The sequence below is a fragment of the Triturus cristatus genome, chromosome 6 (assembly GCF_964204655.1).
Source record: "Triturus cristatus chromosome 6, aTriCri1.1, whole genome shotgun sequence".
NCBI lineage: Eukaryota > Metazoa > Chordata > Amphibia > Caudata > Salamandridae > Triturus > Triturus cristatus.
In genome coordinates this window covers 906,088,514-906,103,885 of record NC_140589.1, presented here as the reverse complement: position 1 = coordinate 906,103,885, position 15,372 = coordinate 906,088,514, and positions in this window count along the sequence as shown.

The window sequence follows — 15,372 nt, the reverse complement described above, 5'->3', positions numbered from 1 at the left end:
ATAATGAAAGTCTTAAAATTAGGATTTTTCTCAGTTTTGGAGTAGTAAAGTTAGGAGTCCTAACTTTACTACTACTACTAAACTGGGAAAAATCCTAATTTTAAGACTTTCGATATTAACAGGAGGCATTTAGGAGTCCTAAAGTTAGGAGTCCTAACTTTACTATTCCTAAACTGAGAAAAATCCTCATTTTAAGACTTTCGGTATTCACAGAAGGGATTTAGGAGTCCTAAAGTTGGGACTCCTAACTTCTGTGAATACCGAAATGAGTAAGTGCCTTCTGTGAATGCCAAAATGAGTAAGTGCCTTCTGTGAATACCAAAATGGTAGTAAGTTTAGGATTTTGTCTTAAGTTAGTTCTGTGAATCGGACCCTAGGTGTATCGTTCATCCATAAGCCTCTGTGGGTTCCCCAGTAGTGCCTGGCCAGTGGCAGTCATAAGCTAGAATGCTCGAGAGGGCCTCCTTAGTTCAATCACCACTGAAAAATGTAAACAAACAACAAATTTGCACCATCCACCACTTTTCCAACCACAGGGACCATTTCTAGTTCCTTAAAAAACAACTGGGAGGGAGCTTCATGACCCTTACCCCTAGGTCGACCTGAGTACAAACTTGGGCTTGGCATATATAGGTACCCAAATGCCATCAGGAATCTTTGCTTTGATGATGTGGACATTCAAATGCTCTCTGCGTTTCCCGGCCACTATCTTGTCAGCTATAAAAACACAGGCTCACTGTAACCTGGATTATCTGCTGTACCTCCTAGGAAAGCGTACGGAATTTCAACTTTTTTCTATATTTAACCCACTTCTCTTGCCCTGGGCAGTTGTTACTTTTGACATCTACAATTGCTGGGAGATATCAAATAATGCAGCAGCCACTGTTGCTCTTTTTAAATGGACAACGCTTTTCACTATAAATTACCCCAATTATTGTTCCACAAAATGAGCTGCCTCCCTGCAAAGCTTCTGATCAGTTTTACAGCATGCAGGTATGGGGCGCAGGATGAGGGGAATAAGGATTCCCACTTGCACTTACAATTTAACATATGATATTTTGAAGTACACGGGTTATAGTCTCGAAAAATAAAATGGATTAAAATGTGAATTAATTCATTGTTAGCAGGAACCTCTTATCAATATCAAATGTGCATTGTACAGGCGTTTGGGGACAAACCATTCACGTCCAGGGTACGGTTCTACTTTCATTGGTTATGACACCTTTACTAGTTTGGGTACATGAAATATATGTTGTGTAATCAGAGATGATTGCTTAACAAAAATCTCTAAAAGTTTCTGAGGAGTTACTGGAAATTCACATCTCTTTTAGTTAGCAGCTTCAGACAATTGATGTGAATGAAAGCTCCGTCTTGGACCATCATCCACCTTTTAAGTTGCCACAGCGTGCGCCCCAGCCCCAATGGCTTGTGTTGGATTCCACCACTGTCATCCTTAGGGTAGTCATTCCCCAACGTTTCGCCTGCTTACCTCCACTATTTGCTGTATCTTTTTATTGGCCTTAAGAGTCTGAGCACTTTACCACTGCTGACCAGTGCTAAAGGGCATATGCCTCTCCCCTAAAACATGTTGACATTGCTGTATACCTGATTGGCATATTTAGTTTTCTTATAAGTCCCTTATAAAGTGGTATACCATATACCCAGGGCAGTAATTTAAATGCAACTAGTGGGCCTGCAGCACTGATTGTGCTAACCAAACAAGTAGCCTTTCAAACCTGTCTCAGGCCTGCCATTGCAAGACCTGTGTGTGCAGTTTATTGCCATTACAACTTGGCATTTAAAAACACTTGCCAAGTCTTAAACTACCATTTTTATTATACATAGGTCACCCTAAGGTAGTCCCTAGGTAGCCCTATGGGCAGAGTGCTGTTTAACTAAAAGGTAGGACAAGCACTTTTAAATTGTACATGTCCTAGTACTGACAAACAGCTTAATTGTGTTTTTCACTGCTGTGAGGCCTAATCCTCTCATAGGCAGACATTTTAAGCTGTAATTCCTGACTAAAAAGGAGTAGCTATATTAAGCTTCATATCTTTGGAATGATCATGATAAATCCTCGTTAGTGGTAAAGTTGGATTTGACATTACTATTTTAGAAATACCACTTTTAGAAAGTGGACATTACTCTGCTCTAAACTGTGTTCTTTGTGCCTGCAGTATGTCTCCAATACAGATCTGGACTGGTTGACAGCTAGAATTTGTGCATTCCCTCTAGACAGCCACAAACTCAGGAAGGTGAGGCTCATCTGCATTCAGAGTACTCATCTGCATTCTGATGGGTCTTCCTTGGCAGGGAGGATTGAAATGGGCTGACACTTACACTTCAATAGGTAGTGACAAAGCACAATAAAGGGTAGGTGGTATATAGAGTAGCACATCAATTATCAAACAGTATGTTATTTCAAATTATATATTACCAACAATCAGTATAGGTGCCACTCAAGGTAATCACAAACAAAAACAACCCACTAGGTCACCACACACTTCAATGCTAATCTTAACAAAACAACTGTACCTTGGCACTCTCTAAGTTTTTTTGTCACAATTTCGAAAAGTATAATGAGTTTATAATTCATCAATATAGAAAAATTCCTGCAAAAAATCAATTTAATACCAGCCAACGCTGTTACATTCCAATTGTGGAGACTTAATCGTCAAGATGCAAGGCAGAGACAAATATGTTACATAGGTGTTAATTTTTGCTAATAGTCCCACGGAGGTCCTATTCGTATAACCTCCCAGTCGTCAACGATGGAAACAGCCGACACGTGTTTCGTTACGATTGTAATTTCTTCAAGGCTGCGAAAAATGCGAAATAGTACGATATTTGTAAAGAACAACAATTAAGCATACAAGTGTTACCATATATGAGATCATCCAAATGTGATCCGCCTTACTAGCCCACAAAGAAAATTCTACAAAACGTATAGAAACCAATCGTGTAGAGCCAGTCACCACAAAAGAATTACACACAGGTATTTAAAGGAAAGCCAGACATAGAATCCGTACCACCACCCAGTGACACGTCATGCCCACGTGTGGATTTTAAAACCTAGTCAAAGTGCAAAGAAAGTAAGAAGTGCGACAAAGTAGTGTGAAAGATACAGAAAACCACGCTAACAGAACTAGCAATAGATCAATAGAAAGGTCCATATAGACCAAAAAGTCTCAAATTAAATGAGGCTAAGTTAGGTAAAATTCCCAAGCTACTATATGTGCACCATCCCTAGCCATAATTACCTTATACGTCCGAAAAAGTTGTTCCAAATAATTTTGGATTGTCCCATATGCACAAAAATCCTGAAATTAGCGTAGCAGTAAAGGAGGAAGCTGAAAAACGAAAAAGTGAGGGAATAAGTGTAAACATACCTTAATTGTATAATAAAAGCCTAAAAAATTGTAAAAAGGAGGGACACCATGGCCCTAATTCTGAAACAGTAGGCCCCTTACATCTGTTTGGCGTCGATCACCAGCCAGTCGGATAGTAAATGCAAAGTAGAGAGCAGAAGGGTTATTTTTCAGCATTTGTCCTTCCCAAAGTAAGTATGTGCTACCTATCACTGCCAATGACAGAGAGAAAATTGAATTAAGACATGTAAAGAGTGCCCTATGAAAGCAAAAAACTACAACTCCATTATATTACTAGATATGTGTAGAATAGGCAATAGGATCATACCCTTTAACATAGTTGAAATAAAGAGAGAAAATTCCTTCCCATCCCCCTCCCGTAGGAAGGAGGCGCTGCTCGAGTCTCTGTGCACTCCACCACGAGAATATGTTGACTTCCTTGCTTCTAATGATGCACTATGCGCAAAGACTTCCGATACGCCATGAATCATCTCGTTTAATATTACTATACCGTATGATTTCACCATTTGCAAACTGTTGTAAAGCACTCCGATAACTTTGGGTCTGGCCAGCACTATATAAAACCCTGAAATAAATAAATAAATCTTGTGCTGGACTGTCAGGGATTACCACTATTAAAGCAAATTATACATGCTCAGATGTGCCATGCTCCATCACACATACATTTTGAATTCAAGCTTAGATTTACACCCTGATATCTCCAGTGCAAGGTCAAATTTGCACCATAACTAAGAATACTTAGCTGCATGGAGGCAACAGTACCATCACTCAATAATTTTGAGTGTGTGATTTGTATTTGTACATGCTTGTTCAGATTTACCCCTTCCCTCATTCATCATCAGTTCATGCCTCATATTTGCACCAAGACTAACTCATCTTCAATACTTGCCCGGATTTGCAGTATCTCTAATAACCACTGATTGCTGATATGTGCATGGATGTAATAAGGTGAAAGTGACGCAAAGGGGTTGAGTGTAAAAGGTAAAGAAAAACAGCACAAGGTGAAAATGAGGAGGTCTGGTCTCTGTGAAAGACTCGCAAATGACCTGTTTATGAAGCCACCCTTGTCGGCTTCTGGGACCAGAAAATTATCAATCATTCCAGTGCCCCTCCATGGAGTTCCATGCACTGCACAACAGCACTGAGTACATCATTCAGAAGCTTCCCCAAATGTTCTGTGTATTTCTCACTATTTTCAGTCCCGTAGTTCAGATTGTCTGGCATCTCCAGCTCCCAGGATTGCAGCTCCACAAATAAAGCATGAAATGCCAATGTGCTTGCATTGGGGCCATGCTTTCTGGACTAGTTAGGACTCTTAACTTTAGGACTCACAAATGCCTTCTGTGAATAATGAAAGTCTTAAAATTAGGATTTTCCTCAGTTTAGGAGTAGTAAAGTTAGGAGTCCTAACTTTACTACTACTAAACTGAGAAAAATCCTAATTTTAAGACTTTCAATATTCACAGAGGGGAACAACCTTTACAACGCAACTTTTACAACGCACTACCATTACAACGAAACTGTTACAACGCAAGTGGATTTACAACGCATGCCATTACAACGCAAGTCTTTACATCGACTTGCGCTAGATGGCGTGCTAACATTGCAAATAGTGTAGTTTACTATCCCAACACCCTCCCTACTGTTAAGTGGACTGGAGTTGGAATAGTAAATTACACTTTTCTAATGTTAGCACGCCATCTAGTGCAAGTCGATGTAAAGACTTGCGTTGTAATGGCATGCGTTGTAAATCCACTTGTGTTGTAACAGTTTTGTTGTAACAGCATGCGTTGTAACAGCACGCGTTCTAACGTCATACATCCATTCACAGAAGGCATTTAGGAGTCCTAAAGTTAGGAGTCCTAACTTTACTACTCCTAAACTGAGAAAAATCCTAATTTTAAGACGTTCGGTGTTCACAGAAGGGATTTAGGAGTCCTAAAGTTAGGACTCCTAACTTCTGTGAATACCGAAATGAGTAAGTGCCTTGTGTGAATACCAAAATGAGTAATTGCCTTCTGTGAATACCAAAATGGTAGTAAGTTTAGGATTTTGTCTTAAGTTAGTTCTGTGAATCGGGCCCTAGGTGTATCGTTCATCCATAAACCTGTGTGGTCCCCAGTAGTGCCTGGCCAGTGGCAGTCATAAGCTAGAATGCTAGAGAGGGCGTCCTTAGTTCAATCACCACTGAAAAATGTAAACAAACAAAAACTTTGCACCATCCACCACTTTTCCAACCCCAGGGACCATTTCTTGTTCCTTAAAAAACAACTGGGAGGGAGCTTCATGACCCTTACCCCTAGGTCGACCTGAGTACAAACTTGGGCTTGGCATATATAGGTACCCAAATGCCATCAGGAATCTTTGCTTGGATGATGTGGACATTCAAATGCTCTCTGTGTTTCCCGGCCACTATCTTGTCAGCTATAAAAACACAGGCTCACTGTAACCTGGATTATCTGCTGTACCTCCTAGGAAAGCGTACGGAATTTCAACTTTTTTCTATATTTAACCCACTTCTCTTGCCCTGGGCAGTTGTTACTTTTGACATCTACAATTGCTGGGAGATATCAAATAATGCTGCAGCCACTGTTTCTCTTTTTAAATGGACAACTCTTTTCACTATAAATTACCCCAATTATTGTTCTAAAAAATGAGCTGCCTCCCTGCAAAGCTTCTGATCAGTTTTACAGCATGCAGGTATGGGGCGCAGGATGAGAGGAATATGTATTCCCACTTGCACTTAAAATTTAACATATGAATTTTGAAGTACACGGGTTATGGTCTCGAAAAATAAAATGGATTAAAATGTGAATTAATTCATTGTTAGCAGGAACCTCTTATCAATATCAAATGTGCATTGTACAGGCGTTTGGGGACAAACCATTCACGTCCAGGGTACGGTTCTACTTTCATTGGTTATGACACCTTTACTAGTTTGGGTACATGAAATATATGTTGTGTAATCAGAGATGATTGCTTAACAAAAATCTCTAAAAGTTTCTGAGGAGTTACTGGAAATTCACATCTCTTTTAGTTAGCAGCTTCAGACAATTGATGTGAATGAAAGCTCCGTCTTGGACCATCATCCACCTTTTAAGTTGCCACAGCGTGCGCCCCAGCCCCAATGGCTTGTGTTGGATTCCACCACTGTCATCCTTAGGGTAGTCATTCCCCAACGTTTCGCCTGCTTACCGCCACTATTTGCTGTATCTTTTTATTGGCCTTAAGAGTCTGAGCACTTTACCACTGCTGACCAGTGCTAAAGTGCATGTGCCTCTCCCCTAAAACATGTTGACATTTCTGTATACCTGATTGGCATATTTAGTTTTCTTATAAGTCCCTTGTAAAGTGGTATACCATATACCCAGGGCAGTAATTTAAATGCAACTAGTGGGCCTGCAGCACTGATTGTGCTAACCAAACAAGTAGCCTTTCAAACCTGTCTCAGGCCTGCCATTGCAAGACCTGTGTGTGCAGTGTATTGCCATTACAACTTGGCATTTAAAAACACTTGCCAAGTCTTAAACTACCATTTTTATTATACATAGGTCACCCTAAGGTAGGCCCTAGGTAGCCCTATGGGAAGAGTACTGTTTAACTAAAAGGTAGGACAAGCACTTTAAATGTACATGTCCTAGTACTGACAAACAGCTTAATTGTGTTTTTCACTGCTGTGAGGCCTAATCCTCTCATAGGCAGACATTTTAAGCTGTAATTCCTGACTAAAAAGGAGTAGCTATATTATGCTTCATATCTTTGGAATGATAATGATAAATCCTCGTTAGTGGTAAAGTTGGATTTGACATTACTATTTTAGAAATACCACTTTTAGAAAGTGGACATTACTCTGCTCTAAACTGTGTTCTTTGTGCCTGCAGTCTGTCTCCAATACAGATCTGGACTGGTTGACAGCTAGAATTTGTGCATTCCCTCTAGACAGCCACAAACTCAGGAAGGTGAGGCTCATCTGCATTCAGAGCACTCATCTGCATTCTGATGGGTCTTCCTTGGCAGGGAGGATTGAAATGGGCTGACACTTACACTTCAATAGGTAGTGACAAAGCACAATAAAGGGTAGGTGGTATATAGAGTAGCACATCAATTATCAAACAGTATGTTATTTCAAATTATACATTACCAACAATCAGTATAGGTGCCACTCAAGGTAATCACAAACAAAAACAACCCACTACCAAGGGTGTCACCACACACTTCAATGCTAATCTTAACAAAACAACTGTACCTTGGCACTCTCTAAGTTTTTTTGTCGCAATTTCGAAAAGTATAATCAGTTTATAATTCAACAATATAGAAAAATTCCTGCAAAAAATCAATTTAATACCAGCTAACGCTGTTGCATTCCAATTGTGGAGACTTAATCGTCAAGATGCAAGGCAGAGACAAATATGTTACATAGGTGTTAATTTTTGCTAATAGCCCCACGGAGGTCCTATTCGTATAACCTCCCAGTTGTCAACGATGGAAACAGCCGACATGTGTTTAGTTACGATTGTAATTTCTTCAAGGCTGCGAAAAATGCGAAATAGTACAGATATTTGTAAAGAACAACAATTAAGCATACAAGTGTTACCATATATGAGATCATCCAAATATGATCCGCCTTACTAGCCCACAAAGAAAATTCTACAAAACGTATAGAAACCAATCGTGTAGAGCCAGTCACCACAAAAAAATTACACACAGGTATTTAAAGGAAAGCCAGACATAGAATCCGTACCACCACCCAGTGACAGGTCATGCCCACGTGTGGATTTCAAAACCTAGTCAAAGTGCAAAGAAAGTAAGAAGTGCGCCAAAGTAGTGTGAAAGATACAGAAAACCACGCTAACAGAACTAGCAATAGATCAATAGAAAGGTCTATATAGACCAAAAAGTCTCAAATTAAATTAGGCTAAGTTACGTAAAATTCCCAAGCTACTATATGTGCACCATCCCTAGCTATAATTACCTTATACGTCCGAAAAAGTTGTTCCAAATAATTTTGGATTGTCCCATATGCACAAAAATCCTAAAATTAGCGTAGCAGTAAAGGAGGAAGCTGAAAAACGAAAAACTGAGGGAATAAGTGTAAACATACCTTAATTGTATAATAAAAGCCTAAAAAATTCTAAAAAGGAGGGATACCATGGCCCTAATTCTGTAACAGTAGGCCCCTTACATCTGTTTGGCGTCGATCACCAGCCAGTCGAATAGTAAATGCAAAGTAGAGAGCAGAAGGGTTATTTTTCAGCATTTGTCCTTCCCAAAGTAAGTATGTGCTACCTATCACTGCCAATGACAGAGAGAAAATTGAATTAAGACATGTAAAGAGTGCCCTATGAAAGTAAAAAACTACAACTCCATTATATTACTAGATATGTGTAGAATAGGCAATAGGATCATACCCTTTAACATAGTTGAAATAAAGAGAGAAAATTCCTCTTGATACAGGCAAAGGGCCACATAAGCGTCAAAGTTGCATACGCTTATCCACACGTACCACTGTCCATTACAACGTGGTCAACAAAGAAAACACGCATAGTGTGTGTCCTATTCCATATAGTTGGCAAGGGTATCGCAAAATTCAATATTCATGTGATGGTCCTGAATAACAAAAAATAGGGAAGGTAGAATAACACAGGCAATCCAATAGTGTTAAGATTATGATTCAACGGGATTCAACGTGTCCCCAAATGTCACTACTTTCAGTAGAGATAATATTTAGTCTTAAAAGCATTATAAATACTGTCAGATAATTTTAATACATAGAATGTAGCTATAAAGGTCCTCAAAGTATCGAAAAGCAAAGAAAAAAGTAGAAAGTAGTAGCCAGAAGCACGAAATCTATAGACAAAATTGAGATGTTACAGGAAACATAGTTAGTCCTGTAATAGTACCTGTAGAAGAGTAGGATCTGCTTCACATGGTTACCCCCACTTTTTGCTGCTGTAACACTGTTTTTCGACTTTAGTCTGGCTGGGACCCTGTTATTCAGGGCCCCAGCCTAGCTGCTTCCTCTCTAAATTGATTCCATGTACTTTAGGTACACTCCAGATTGGATTCTGGGGTACCCTTGTGAGTCCCTAGTATATGGTAAACTATGAACCCGGGGCATAGGTACCCCAGGGGCCTACCAAGAGCTGAAGCATGTATTATTCCACCCCTGGAAAGCCCTCCAAAATGACACCACAGGTCTGCTACTGCAGCCTGGGTAAGGTGGTGCATGCACCCCTTACTGAGGTATAGGTGCACTATACCTCACCTATCACTGCACATAGAAACCTATCAGTCACCCCTATGGCAGGCCGTATCAATCCTGAAGGCAGGGTGCTTGGTTATATGTGAGAGGGTGCCCAGGCATGAGCTGAGCCCCTCTGCAGCCTTCAAAATCTCTTCTCCGGGGTTGTCAGTGGTGCAGCCTGACCATATACATTATAACCAAACGGTAAATGCTAACTTTGGACTGGCTGCATGGAAACATGTTGTGTTGGAATCATACCCCCACACCAGTAACTGGTGTGGGAGTTTGATCCCACCCTTCTAGAGGGAGACATGACAGCACCAGTATACCCGGTACCAACTTAAAAGAGCCCTGGATTCACAAAATGGATGCTGCTGCCACAGACACAGGTCTGGCCTCCTGCTGCTGACTGAAACTCTGGTAGGGGAGGCCTGGACAATAGGTTTCCTGTCACAGGGAGGACTAACCACCTCCCAGACAGGCTGGTGTGTATTGGGGCTGGGTGGGAGCACTCTCAGAGTGCTTTGAAGCCCTGCACTGGGGGCACATTTCCAGCCCCTGCTCTGGTGCGAAACTGGACAAAGGAAATGGGTGTAGCCACCCCGCTTTCCAAACCCTCCATAGGTGGGTCCCCTGAGTTAGTCCAACCCCTTTCTTAGGTATAAGTAAGGAACCCCTGGCAACAGGACTTTATATATCCCTGGACGAAACTCTGCAAATGAATCCTGGAACTTCGACGCTCTACTAATGACTAGAGGACTGAAGAAATCTCTCTTGGGGTCAAGGAGTGACTCCCCTGCTTTGCAGGCTTCAATGAACCATTTTGCCGGTCTGCATCTCTGAAGCTCCCGACGGACTACGAAGTATCTGCAGCCCAGGAAGAGGATTTCCAGACTTCTCAGAGGTCAACCCGAGTCCCCTGCAAAGCTGAGACCCTCAGCCCTCGTGTGTAATGTGGAACCGGAACTCCTGGTCACCATGCACATTTACAAGTGGATTGACTTCTCGACGTCTCTTGAAGTCGTACTTGGGGTTACTTGTAGCTCCTACCTCGAGCAGATAATCCACCAAAGATTGTTGGCCTAGTCACCCCTAGTGACCCGTGGGCTGCCATTTTGTGTTTCCTCTTGAAGTCCCTTTGCGATCCCTGGTCTGTCGACTGGTGGGTCCCTGCAAAGGCAACTCTGATTTTCCTTGGGCTACCCTGGTTGCTCCAAATGTGCCCTGAGTCCCCACCACGTGGTGAGTCCCTCAGACCTTGCTGGTCTCCACCGAAGCATCTTTCTCCTTTCTGCGTGGGTTGCTGTTGCCAAGGCTTGTTGTGTCCAATCCGGGCACCAACACTGCAGCACTCGACATCCTTTGTGGGATAGTTAGAATCCAGCTCCCGGTCATCCTCGATGCCTCCTGGTCCTCGTAGCTGAAGAGTCAAGCTTCACCTTCTTCACCTGAAACACCCGACATCAGTGGGCATTCGCCTATCGTGCTCCTGGTCACTGGCTAGTGACCCAGACTCTGTCCCCTCTGCTTTCAGGTTCTTCTTGACTTCGATCCAGGCTTGGATCTCTTTGGACACTTTGCATCTTCCCGGCAGCAGCACTTCTTTGACAGCTCCCATTGAAAACAACGACGCGACCTGACACCAATTGACACCTATGCACCCGGCTTCCCTGGGTGAGGTAACTCGAGTACTCCGGTGCTCCCGTGGGTGTTGACCCTAGAACTTCCTAAGTCCAAAAGGGTTTGGTCCTAAGTCATTTCTAAGTGTCCCTAATCTTTAAAAATCTAAACGTGACTTCGCCCATAGAAGCTAACGGGAGCTCGCGGCTGTGTTCTCACGCTGCACACGGCCCCGTGAGTCCCCTGTGTCACTAACTTGGGTGGTTCCTTGAGGTCCCAGTGATTCTACAGGCTCTAGGTCTTGTGTCTAGTTCAGTCGTGGTTCTTATACCACTATTTTAGTATATGGTTTGGCTCGCCCCTAGGGCCTGATGTGTATTTGTGCTATTCTACTGTACTATTTGAAGTGTAACTTATGTGTTTAGACCTCTAGCCTCATAAAGAGACTAGTAGGGTGTGTTTAGAAATAAATACATATATTTTATATATATATACCTGGTGTGGTTGTCTTTCATTTAGCCCTCAAGAGATTATAGACTGGTAAAACTATGGCTGCTCTCCATAGCTACCACTAGGATAGCTTTTAATAAAGGTTGTCTTTAACCTATCATCAATAAGGGGTTGTTTGGACTGGTGCAAGGTGCCCACTATAAGTAGTGGACAGCATATACCAGGCCAACTTCTCACAGTACCCCAATCTCCTACTATGTCGTGAAAAAGGTACATGTTGCAATAGTCAAAATATACGAAGGCCAGTATGAACATGACCTGTATTTCACTTCCGAATTGTCAAAGCGGAAAAAGTAAAAGATGGAGAGTACCTAAGTCCGTTATACTCAAAGCTCCGTTTTACGATAAGTGTAAAGCAAAGGATGCAAAAATCTGCCTGGCCATGTGAACAGTCATATACTTACTTCTCAGTCACGTGTGAACGACAGGGCTATGATATGTCCCTCTAGAAAGAAAAAACAGAATAGACAAGAGAAGCCGCCAGGATAGGTGAACCTAGAGCGGGAACTTGAACGAGTCCATATTATTATGTGAGCTATCTAACAATATAAATCTCTTTTCCCTTAACTGATCCCGGCGCAATCACCGTAGTCCGGCGGTAGTGTCCCCGGTTAGGCAAACAATCAGTGTGACGGCCAGTGCACTAAATATATATAGTTAAGTCTCCATGTTGGTAAATACCGGGGCGGGTTCGCGCCAAAAATGTGAGATCGACCCCTAACGGAAGAAGTACCGGGATAATGGCAAACCCATAGCTAAACTTGGAAGATGGGCTAATAGGTTCCGGGTAACGAGAAACGACGGCCATATTGGAATGGTAATGTTTTGCTACAGAAATAATAGGAAACAGAGAAACCCGTAAATATTTACCAAATCGCTAATTGTCATTATTTGAAAGGGCTAAAAATTCCATTATTGTGGAGAACCCTCAAGGTTCCAAAGTACATAGTCATTGTCACTAATAAGTTATAAAAATACTATGAAAGGAAAGCCTAATGGTTCTTAAATCGTCCGATACGGAAAAATAGTAAGTGCCACAATCATACAGAGCAATAGTGTGAAAGAAGACAGACACCCCATAGGTGAAAGGCCAGTTTTGCATTGAATGTCATACTTCAAAACATTCCTCATGCTCCATATCTCCAGTTAAAGCACAATATTCATAATAATAGTCAATGCAACTTTGAGACAATGTTTTAGGTGTACAGCATCAAATCATTATCCATATCTCACAGTTAGAGCACAATATTGATATTACTGGTCAATGCCACTTTGAAACAATGTTTTAGGTTTACAGCATCAAATAATGTACTTGCATGGGTAAAAGAACCAACATATTTTTTTATCCTCATAAGTCAGTTATAAAATTGGCCATACATAAATCTTTTTGTCTATAGCGCAGAGTTTTGTCACATCAGTGCCACTTTGAGACAATATTTTAGGTTTACAGCATCAAATCATGTACTCGCATGGATAAAAGCACCAGCATTTTTAACCTCCAAATGTCAGTTGTGAAATTGGACATGCTTGAATCCTCCTGTCCATAGTGCAGAGTTTATGTGTCACATCAGTCCATTTTAGATAACACAGATAAAAATCACAGGCAGAGTCAGAACATGAGAAACAGTTAACATGAAAAGAACTTCCTTAACAGTTGTCTAAGAACCTACTCAATTAGCAAGGAATACATGCAGCTCCCTATCAATATTCACGCCCATCTCTATTGCACAAAGACACAGAATCCACTGGGTTTCTGCTCTTCTGAGTGCCTGTGTCCTATCCCCACCCCTGGGATTATTGCGTACTTGAGCAATTCCATGAGAAGTTACACTTGCCAGATTTAAGTTCGGATGGCAAGTGTTGAAATGAACTGCTAGAGGATAGCTTGTATCAGTATTCCGTATAGCTTGCATATGGTCTTGTATCCTTTCCTTGTGAGGACGTATCGTGCTCTCAATATATACTAGTCCGCATTGGCAACAAATACAGTAAACTACATATTTAGTGGTACAGTTTATGAATTGTTGAATATGGTACATGGTGGTGGTATTGTATCTGAATTCCTTGATTCTGTTATATGCGAATGGACACATATTACACTGGGTGCAACTGTAAAAACCTCTTGGTTTGTCTGGTAGTCATGTACTCCTTTGTGGTTTGGGTGGAAGATAGCTGGAGCAAAGAATGTCTCTAAGGATCTTACCTCTCCTATGGACTATTCTCGGTTTTTGGGTGATGTGTTTCACCAAAGATCTATCCATGGTAAGGAGATGCCAATGTTTGAGTACAATTTTATAGATGGCATGACTATGAGTGTTATAGCCTGTTACAAAACTAAGTTTATCCTTATGTTTCTTCTGATCTCTGCTATTCTTCTTTTTCAATAACGTGTGTCTAGTCGTTTTCATATTCTGTTTTCCAGATCTGTTGAGGACTGATGATGTGTAACCTCTAGTCTTAAAACTTTCCTCTAGAATATCTAGTTCTGAAAGAAAAATACTATCCTCATTGCAATTCCTCCTTAATCGAGATATTTCGCCTAGCGGGATGGCATTGACCTGTGTATTGGGATGGGCACTGGAAGCATGTAATATTGAATTACATGCTGTAGGTTTCCTGTACAGTCCAGACATTATCTTATTATCCTCAATGTAGATCACCACATCCAGAAACTCTATTTCTGATTTACTGAAACTAGAAGTGAATCTAAGATTATAACTATTGTCATTAAGATAGTCAGTTAGGTTTGCAAACTCCGATTTATTACCTGCCCAAATGAAGAAAATATCATCATATAGCGGCCCCAATAGACAATCTGTCCTGTAATTTGCGGGGGACCATTAGGCCACATATGTTTCGCTTCAAATCTGCCCATGTACAAATTGGCAGACAATGGTGAAAATTTAGAGCCCATCGCTACACCCATCGATTGCTTATACCATGTGCCCTGATGTAAAAAGACATTATTCTCTTACACTATGCGGGTGAGATCTAGCACCATTTCTGTGTGTTCAAAAAGAGCAGCATCCATTAGAGATAGTGGGGTATATTCACAAGAACATGTGATATCTACCGCAAGAGTAGCGCAACGCAACTTTCAATATCGCAGCCCATCACTGGAAAATAACCCCTTGTCTACGTGGAATTCACAACAAGGCGGTAACATGCGATAGACACCAGATAACGCGTCAAATGACAGCATCAAAATCAACACCATGCCGCAAAAATGCGAAACGCGAACGCGGAAATTCATGTGATGAGGCCAATCGCGGCACAAAAAGTAGGGAAAACCAGCAACAGGCCTGCAAATCCCGCACGTCTTACGGGAAAATGCACCATAAAAACCACAGAAACAACACACCAGAAACAAGCCTAAGCACGGAACAACATGGATGCACCGTTACCCAGCGCAGAGGACAACGTGAACCCCACAACCCCCACAGACCAACGGGAACAGGGAAGGCCAACTAGAAAAGGGAGAGGAAGATGTGGTGCAGACCACAGGAAAACAAAACCCGCTTCACGGAGGTGACAGAACACATCCAGCAATTGACCCACAAGCAGACTACGATGAATGCAGCCGGGGTGTCGAGGAGGCCAACGGAGAAG